This window comes from Vicia villosa, linkage group LG7, assembly GCF_029867415.1.
Source record: "Vicia villosa cultivar HV-30 ecotype Madison, WI linkage group LG7, Vvil1.0, whole genome shotgun sequence".
NCBI classification, from domain to species: domain Eukaryota; kingdom Viridiplantae; phylum Streptophyta; class Magnoliopsida; order Fabales; family Fabaceae; genus Vicia; species Vicia villosa.
This window is the reverse complement of record NC_081186.1, coordinates 94579494-94588849: the sequence shown is the minus strand read 5'-3', so window position 1 is coordinate 94588849 and position 9356 is coordinate 94579494.

The window sequence follows — 9356 nt, the reverse complement described above, 5'->3', positions numbered from 1 at the left end:
GCTAAAACTAGCAATTTTTGTTTCTTGAATGAGACACACATCAATATTGAAAGATTGAATCAGAAAACTCACTCTCTTCCTTTTCAGGAGAGAACCCCCACCTCGGATATTATAAGATAGCAAATTCATGGACACAAATCTAATTCCTTCTTCCTTCCTACTGTGCACAACTTATCTTTATTTTCTAGCATCTCAACCAATTTGATACTCATACTATCTTCAACCACCCCTGAAACACCTAATTTAGAAATAGATTTCCATAGATTCTTCCCCACCTCAGAATGCGGTTTATTAAGCAGTCTATTGTTACATTGCAAAATATCCGAATCAGAAATAGAATTGCAAGTAATAGACTCACCGTTGGATAGAGAATCTTCCTTCTTATTTGTCTTGTCCGTCGCACTGGAAGAAACCTTCGAGGGACCTCCATTCCTGGGCGCGATGCAGGCAAAAAAGGAGGGCGCAACCTCCACTCTGTTTCCCAGTTCCAGCACCGGTTTTTTCTTCTTCTGTTTAACCAAGGCTGATGACTTTTTCCTATTAATGTTTCTACAGGCCGAGTCAAAGGATATTGGGCCTTTTTTCCCCACTTTGTTCACCACCGGCCCACTTACACAATTAGGAGAAAAAGAAGCCTTTTTCCCAGGCCCACACACATTAATAAAATACTCCAAGGAGTTATCCAACACCGGACCACAGCACCCATCAAAATTTTGACCATCCACCTCTTCAACAGATTCTCTCACCTTGGTCCCACTGTCATTAATACTACTAGAGGCGCCAGCTGTACCTTTTCCTACCATATCCGTGTACCTTCTTTCCTCAGATACGTCTTTGATAATAGAAGCATTTAATGATTCTGAAAAAGTGTTCACTGTTCCATGCAAATCCTTAAGATGGTAACCATCACCTGCCACCTTTCCACCCCTATCCTGCTTCTCTCCCTCAAAACGTGAAAGGAAGCTACAATCCGCCGAACTGTCAGGCGGCGTGCTTTTATGGACAAAGTTCTCATCATGCACCTTCTCCAACACCGGTTCTGAACAATTCACGGCGGCAACCTCCTCCATACCGGTTCTCTCTACATCCCCAGCCATCTCATCTGTCTCAGCTCCATAGGTAGATGCATAGGACTCTGAATCAGTATCGTCAATGTTGCTGCACCCCACTGCAGCTGTCTTCAAAGAGGGGTCTTCTCTCAATCTGATTAAAAACGAAATACCATCGATCACCGCTTTGACCATGACATTGATATGCTCCGTTCTCCCAGATTTAATAAGTATTCTCGCCTCATCCATACATAACCGGGCCTCCGTGATCTCATCACAACAAACGTAAACACCATACAAATCCACCAACATCTTGAAGAATTTCTCACACCATACATGACATGGTAAGCCGGAAATACGCAGCCACAAGAACCTCTCCCTATCCACATCCTCAGGACTCCACGGTTTGATAGAGCTGAACAAATTTCCCCACCACTCTCTGCGCTCCTCTAAAAACACCTCCACATCACCAATCACCAAATCCTCCAAAAGACATAAGTTAGGGCCTAACACAGTAACTCTGATAGTGAATAGTCCTTCTTCATGAAACATCTTCTTTAATTTTGAAACACAACCAGACTCCTTAACAACTCCTATAAACGCCTTGTTATACCGCTCCTTCTCCTCTATAGAACTAGAAAAAATGACAATCTTACTCCCACAATCTTCATGCACTCTTACTTCAGCTACCCTTTTATTGTTGATGACATCCACAAAAGACCTCTTATCCACCCATGCCCTAGCACAGTGACCAGAAAAACCTCCTTCTTTTGGACCACCCGCGGGCTCTCTTCTTGCCTTGACGAACTTCCCACCGTGGTCTTCAGTCTCCCTCCTCGAACGTTGAAATCTTGGCAAGTTCGCATACAATTTTCTACCGTCAAGCATCAAATTATCTAACTTGGTAGCCATCAAGTTCACGTCTTTGACATTAAGAAACCGAACGAAACCAAATCTCCTCCCTCGTTTATCCTTTCTTGGAGGAATAACGACTTCATCAACCTCCCCTAGATCTTTAAACTCAAACAACAAATCTCTAGCCCTCCACTTCAAACCAAACTCCGTAAAGAAGAATGTCGAAATCGACGCATCCACAGCTGGTTCCTTTCTCAAACCACCCCCAGCTACATCCCATTTCTCCGCTCCATCCCTCCTATGCATGTTTCTCCCCACCTTAGTCCATCCTGCTTCATGAGCAGCCGTAGACCTCAACACCATGATCGATCAGCAATTACAACGTGGACATAAGCTAACAAAAGATCGAGTATTTGGCTTTACTGTAACTGTATTTGTTTTGGTTGACGACATTGGAGCTATCAAGTATTTGTTTCTCTTTAGCTCTACTTTTTCGAACAACACTCGATCTTTTGCGCTTAAAATGGTGTCTATTATACATAATCCAAAGTCAAATTATTTTTTTAATTGCTACAAGAGGTTTAAGAGATTAACAAAAATGAGAAATGATAGAAAAAATTGTGTAGTAATCTAATCTAATACATACACACGTAAACAAAATGGAAGATACAAAATATTTATTTAAAAAAATGTTACAATTACCTTTTTTTTAATGATAAAATTGTATAACAACTCTCATTTTGATAAATGGTATTAATTAGAATTAACTTTATAATCCAGACACTTGCATATTCTCATTCGTTGAGTTGCCTCTCTTTCTTCCCCTAAGATGGATATATATTAGTGTCAATTTTCCCATAAAATATAACATGTGATCAGACATGCAAAATCAAATGATAGCTAGTTTTAAGACAATTACTGATATTCCAGTGTGTGAAGGTTATTGAGTAACACTAGTGTATACATTTCATAGTAGTGTCAATCGGTTCTACTTATATTCAACTTACAACTGCATTGTGCCAAATGCCAGCAGAATATATGCAGAGGGAAGCCAAATGTTGTAAAGCTTACAACAATTCATCATTGAAGACAACCAGAGCACCAGGAAATAGAACTACGATGAAGATGGCAACGTACTCTACTTGTACTCCCTCACTGCTTTCTATTGTAAGGTAAGGTGGCTTTAACTGGAATTTCTATTAAAAAGGACTGGTTTATATTAATCCTTTATTTACTTAATCCATTGTTGTCTAACATTTAATGCTTTTTTATAGGAGGTTTAAAATCCCCTCAATCTATTGCGTTTTAAAATGTTTGCCAAGTTGTCTTCTACGTGGCGTGCCACGTCAGGTTCCGTTAATGAAATTTGACGGCAGGAACCAAAATTGGAGACGAAAAACTTTATAAAGACAATTCTTTAAACAAAAATTTTATAGGGACTAAAACTAGATTTTGGGTTATTTATAGGGACCATAAACATATTTAACCCATATTTATAAAGTAAGTAAATCATCCACAAAATACATACTTTATTACAATGCTAACGAAGGAGGAGCAATAGAATCGAGTCAAGCCAAGGCGGAGGCAAGCTTGGGATGATACAAAGGCGCAACATTTTAGAGGGGATCATGACTTGATTGTATCAACCTTCTTCACTTTGTTTTTGGATAAACTGAGTGCGAAAGATATGTACAATGAATATAAAGTTTGGAGATATCAACGAGGTTATTATTCCGGCAAAAAGGGATGTTAGGGGAAGAATGCAATGTAATGTGAATGATGAAAGATTGTTAGCAACAAACTTGGATAATATTTTTCATAGGAAATCAGAAGTTATTTGTGAATCCCCCAATGTTTCCAAAGGTCCAGTCTAGAACTACCAAAGGAAGAGTAAAAAAGGATGATGAGGGATCGAAATGGAAAGGGGGCTGACTAATAGACCTAATTAGAGGAAGCCGGATGGAGAGGAATTGCATTGGGGTTTCAGAAAGTTAAGAGGCCCTAACTCATATGCACAAGCTTTAAATCAGTGAAAGGTGCATACAAAAGGGAAATGGTCCTCAAACTCAAGAGGGTTTTGTAGGAAAGGGACGCTCGCGTTCAACATTGATGTGAATAAATCCATTACATACATGCAATTTAACTAATCAATGCAGATCAAAAACTTTGAGATATTGTCAAATACTTCTCTTTAATTATAACAAATGATATTTGCTATCATCATTCATCTTTGGATCAGATGACTTGTTCTCTTATAGTATGTGCACTTATATACTGCATACTTCTTTCCCTTAATGATCTATGTTTATTCTAGTATTTATTTCCTTTTTAAATCCTAGACCTATTTTATTTATAGCGAATCTTTGACTAGATAGAGTTAGCTTAAGTTTCTTTTTACCTTGCGTAATCTTTCCTAGAGTTTCACGTAGACCAATAACTTCTTTTTTAAGGGAGTCACAATGTTTACATTCCTATTTCGAATTATTTAGTTTAATTATATCTATTTTGAAAGAATTATTGATTTTCTTAAGATATCTTAAGAATTCCTTAAGACCTATGGTACGCTCTCTTAGTATAATATTTTCTTACTCTAATTGACTACTCATTCTAAATAGTTTAGCATATGATGGTTGGATACCTAGAATAGTATCTCCCTCGTAGAATACCTTTAAGCAGATTTTATCCTTTTTTTTGTTGGAAGAGGATTATTTATTATTTCTCCCCGAGGTTAATGTCTCTCATCCTCTTCTTCGTTCATGTGTTGAAGAAACTTCTCCATCTTCTTTTTCATACCTTGAACAAGAGGGTCCTTCATTTGGTGTTGAATCTTTTGAGGATCGTTCAACTACTGAGTATGTCCTTTCATAGGATTGCACAGAAGTTGTATGATAGTAGTATGATGAGGATGATGATTCTTCAGTTTGGATTCCATCATCTTTAAGTAATTGAACTAGATCATTCAACTTTTCTACGATTTTATTCTTTCTTTATTTTTCCTGAAATTCATGAAGGCTCATATCTTTTGATTTAAGGATTGAATTAAATTTCTAATTCTTAATTCTCATATATTTGTTAGTAATACAATTTCCAACAAAGTTTCCAATATTTCTAAATTTGGAAAAACATTCATGATTGGTGTCTTCATCTTCTTTACCTCATGTGTTCATTTTCTCTTGTTCGATTCATAGAGAAGTTCCATGTATCATTTTAAGAGTATCCCACATTTTCTTGGAAGTTCTACATTGATAAACAACACAAAATTTACTATCATCTAGAGACATTATTATAAAGTTCTTTATTTTAAGATCTATCTCTATCTTTTTTTTTCTCTTCGGTCCAAAGGGAATAGGGTTTTTCCACTATTTCATCATTTACTTGATGAGTAGGGAAAATCGAACCATTGAATATAATTTTCCATAAATCATGATTTATGCTTTGAAGAAAAATTTTAAATCTAGCTTTCCAAATATTAAATCTACTATCAATAAAATATGGGGGTGTATTTAGAAAAGGTCTTGTGTCGAAAGTCATCTTCCTCCTAGGACGATTGGTCCTTAAACATGCGTTAGGCTTTGATGCCACTTGTTGGACTTGATACTTCACACACAAGAGGTAGTGAATTGTTTGGGAAATAAAACCAGATTATAAAAATATTTTCAAAAACTTAGAAGCGTAAGTAAACGACATAATATAAGTTGCAGAAATTGAAAGAGTTAAGTGAAAATAAGAACACCAATAATTATAGAGGTTCGGTCGAAATAAAAGTCCCTACTCCTCTCACTGATATTTGATCTAGGGAGTTTTCAATAAATGTTGAGAGCTTTTAGTAGGAAAATCTCACAACCTCTAACCAAATAATACAAGACTTAGAATATGGCAGTTTGAGTCTTCTTTTCCAAATAGTGAATCGAGGTGGTTAGTTCTTTCTTCACAAACAAGGAACATGGAGCGATCAATATTCACGAACCTTAAACCTTGGTTTCAAGCTTTTAATACTTATATGAGCTTAAACCTAATGTTGTTTTAATACCAGGCTATCCAATAACCTATGCGATTTTAATACCTGGCTAATATCAAACATGATGAATGCTCATAGACCGGATCACACAATCCCCACACCAAAGCTTTTTAAAGGGTTCAACTTCTAACTCACAAACAATCTCTAATTGGATAATATTCTTCAAATCTGTATACAAAATATTCCATCGATAAATTTACAATTCTACCCTTTCCAGAATCACAAGATATCCTCAGTCACAAAAATAATTTTGTCACAAAATCACTTGGGCTAAATTATTAGTGAGAGATAATTAAAGAAAAGTTTAGCGAGAGACAAAGAAACACACACACACACACATAGAGAGAGAGAGAGAGAGAGAGAGAGAGAGAGAGAGAGAGAGAAAGAGAGAGAATGAGAGTTGAAAGTGTCAAAACATAATTCTAGATGAAATGAAATGGGAAAAGGGACCTCTATTTATAGGTCAGAGGTTGGCTCAAAAAGAATTTTGAAACATATTCACATTCGATTAGAAGTTTGAAATATAATCGGTTGTAAGTTTATAAAAGAATGGAAAAGATATCTAGTCATTGTACATCATTAAGGCGCTGTCATAATAGCTTGGGACTCCAATTTAAACTGATCTAGTGGATAAGACAAATGTTTCAACCGATTAGAATACTCAAAATCTTGCCTATACCTATTTTGACTGCTCACAATTCATATGGCACAACTTTAAGATATTTTTGAAGATTTTTCTTTGGGTAAAAACATTTTGAAAAACATTTTAGTGTGTGTGAGTGCTTTAGTCATACACTTTTACGATAAATCATTATGCTTTATAATTTTTTCACTCACTGCTAAATTAGGAGGTACCACAGTACTTTAAGACTTTGTCAGATGCTCATTCTCTTTTGTAGATACTTTCTTGAGTAGCTTGAGATGAGGCTTTAGTTACATTCCATTTTATTGCCATCATCTAATAGTCAAGTCCATCAAACTCTAATACTTAGGTTTGCATTTTATTCGCGTAACCGGTCATGCCTTACTTATCATAAGATATTATTTTTCATTATTAAAAGTTAATGTCCTTATTAAAATCACATCAACTTCAAAATAAGTTTTCACAAGAATTGCACTCTCTTGTTAAATGGCCAAGCTTTTGAGAATTAAAGAATTGCACGTTGCTCTTGCCAACCATTCTTCTTCCACTTCTACCTCTTAGATTTCCTCCTCTAGAGTTTTTTGATCCAGCAACCCTACTACCGTTATTTCACCCATTTGGAATGTTAAATACTTGGAATTCTGGGACTCTCTTTCAGCAAAATTCGGAATGTTCCCTTTACCTTTGCTCATGGGACATTTTCCCTTCGCCTTCTTGGCTCTCTCATTGAAAAGGGCTTGCAAATCAATATCCTCATTTTCCTTATCAACATTACTTTCCTCCATTCTCTCCTCATCTGCCTCAAGATAGCTTTTTAGCTCCTCTTTGTTCATTGTCGCAAGATCCTTCAATTCCTCAGTCGCTACGACTATGTTATCAAATTTTGTCGTCAAAGAATGCAATATTTTTGCGACAACATACTACTACGTGATCATGGAAAATTTGAGTGCATTTCACTTGAATTTAATGGAATTTGTGGGAAATTTGAAGGTGTGTGAAATGCATGAATGGTTTGGCAAAACAAGTGTAATCTTGTTTTGCATTTTAGTGCCAAAATCTTGACTTTTTCCCTGACTTTTGATTTATGATGTATGAAAATGAATAAGAAATTCAAATGAAATAAAATGATGATGAATTAAATGATCATACATTTATTTTTCCAAAATGAATAATGAAACATGTAAATTTAGTCAATTTTCTTAACATGTGTAATGCTAACTTTTCTTTGAATTTTTATTATGACATGTGATAATGATCAATGAAATTCCAAATGAAATAATGTGACGATGATTGAAATGATTATTGTAACAATGAACCATGATGCATGAAATTTTAGTCAACTTTCCTAACACATGAAAATATTGACTTTATGCTGACTTTTTCAATCAAATACCTTATTTTGCAAGCAGCAATGCCTTAAGATCTTAAAATAATGGAATAATGAGATGAATGATATTTGAAGGTAAAAAATGTCAAATCTACGGTTTACTTTCCTTTTCCTTTAACCTATAAATACATCTTTTTGACTTTTGACTGATGAATGCTTATAGGATTTCATGATCAAATGAAATGATCATGATATGCTGATGAATTTAAATGCAATGAATATTTGTGTGCAAAATTTTGGGTATGTCAAAGTTGCCCATTGAAAAATTAGAATTTGCATTTGTCAAAGGAAGTATTTCTTGGATTTGTTGAAAGACACAAGTCTCTTTGTTCCAAATCTGTCAAAACTCCTCTTAATCCACATGTCAAGTTACATTAGGACACAACCAAGCTATTTGAAGATATTCTCAGCTATAAAAGATTAGTTGGGAAACTACTTTATCTTACAACTGCCATGCCTGATATTTCCGTTATCACCTGACAGTTGAGTCAATTCTTGTCATCACCAACAATAAATCACTATGACAGAACCTGCAGGGTGATAAAATACCTCAAAGGCTCAATGGGAAGATGGTTATTATTTAGAAGGGACACAACTCTTCAGTTCCTTGTCTTTACATATGTTGACTGGGCATGGTGCATGGATACTAGAAGATCAACCTCATGATATTGTTTCTTCATTGGTTCATCCTTAATTTATTGGAGAGCTAAGAAACAACAAATAGTCTTTAGAAGCTCTTCCGAAGCAAAGTATCGAGCTTTGTCTTTTGCCAGCTGTGAGCAGCACTGGTTTCTTTATTTAACGCAAGACGTAGGAGTACAATGTCACAAACCACCAGTTCTTTATTGTGACAATTAAAGTGCAATACACATTTCTGCAAAATCACATACCAAGCATGAGGGAGGGTGTTAACGTACCTAGTATTAGCTAACTTGCACTACAAGTTAATTGTTATCTTTATCATATGGTTCACATTTCCTAATGGCGCACCACATATAAAGAAGAATTACAAACTAGAGAGTTAGTTATAGTTAGTTAGTAGGAGTTTATTAGAGAAACTAACTTTTATATATATATATATATATATATATATATATATATATCATGTAACTAAATTCTTCAATCAATGAGATAACTTCATTTGTCTCCATTTTCTCTATTTTTCTGGTTTTCTCTTTGATTTCATCATGGTAATGAGAAACATCATGACTAATGCCTCTATTACTCATCTCATACCCATATTTTAAAATGGGGAATAATTCAAACCTAAAGACGAACTCAGTCAAAGAGGTTTTTTTATCAAACTCATGGTGTATTTGGGCGAGTAAGTACAAGTACGAGTATTGTCATCATGTAATTTCACCCTTTTATAGACGAATAAGTGAAATGTCGTGGATCCGAATC